The sequence below is a fragment of the Echinops telfairi genome, unplaced genomic scaffold (genome assembly GCF_000313985.2).
Source record: "Echinops telfairi isolate 266 unplaced genomic scaffold, ASM31398v2 ScPeMD7_14;HRSCAF=57, whole genome shotgun sequence".
NCBI lineage: Eukaryota > Metazoa > Chordata > Mammalia > Afrosoricida > Tenrecidae > Echinops > Echinops telfairi.
The window spans coordinates 213,673-214,121 of NW_022103911.1; positions in this window are offsets into that span (position 1 = coordinate 213,673).

Here is a 449-nt window from a genome sequence, read left to right on the forward strand (position 1 = left end):
CTCTTACAGCTCTTATTACAATCCATATATCAGTTGTATCCAACATATTTGTACAAATACTGCCTTCGTTCTTTTCTATACATTCACTTTCCATTGAGCCCTTGAGAGCAGCTCATCTCCCAACCGTCGTGGCCTCTTGATAGATTATAGATTGTTATTATTTTCAAGTCTCACACTGATTGCTGTCTCCCTTCCCCTCTGGTTTCTGCTTTTCTTTCCCGACTGGGGGTGTGGGGTTATGTGCCATTCATTGTGATCGGTGCCCTCCGCCCTCCCTAGCTCTCTCCTTCCCCCCACCCTTTTGGTATCTCTGTTCCCATTCCTGTTCCCGGGTTCCATGTGTCGTGAGCTTTATCTCTTGCCCAGACCTATGCATATGCTCCCGTCTAGTCCAGTGTGGGAAGCAGCACTGGGGTCATGAGAGTGGGGGGTGAGGAGGCCTCAAGGGA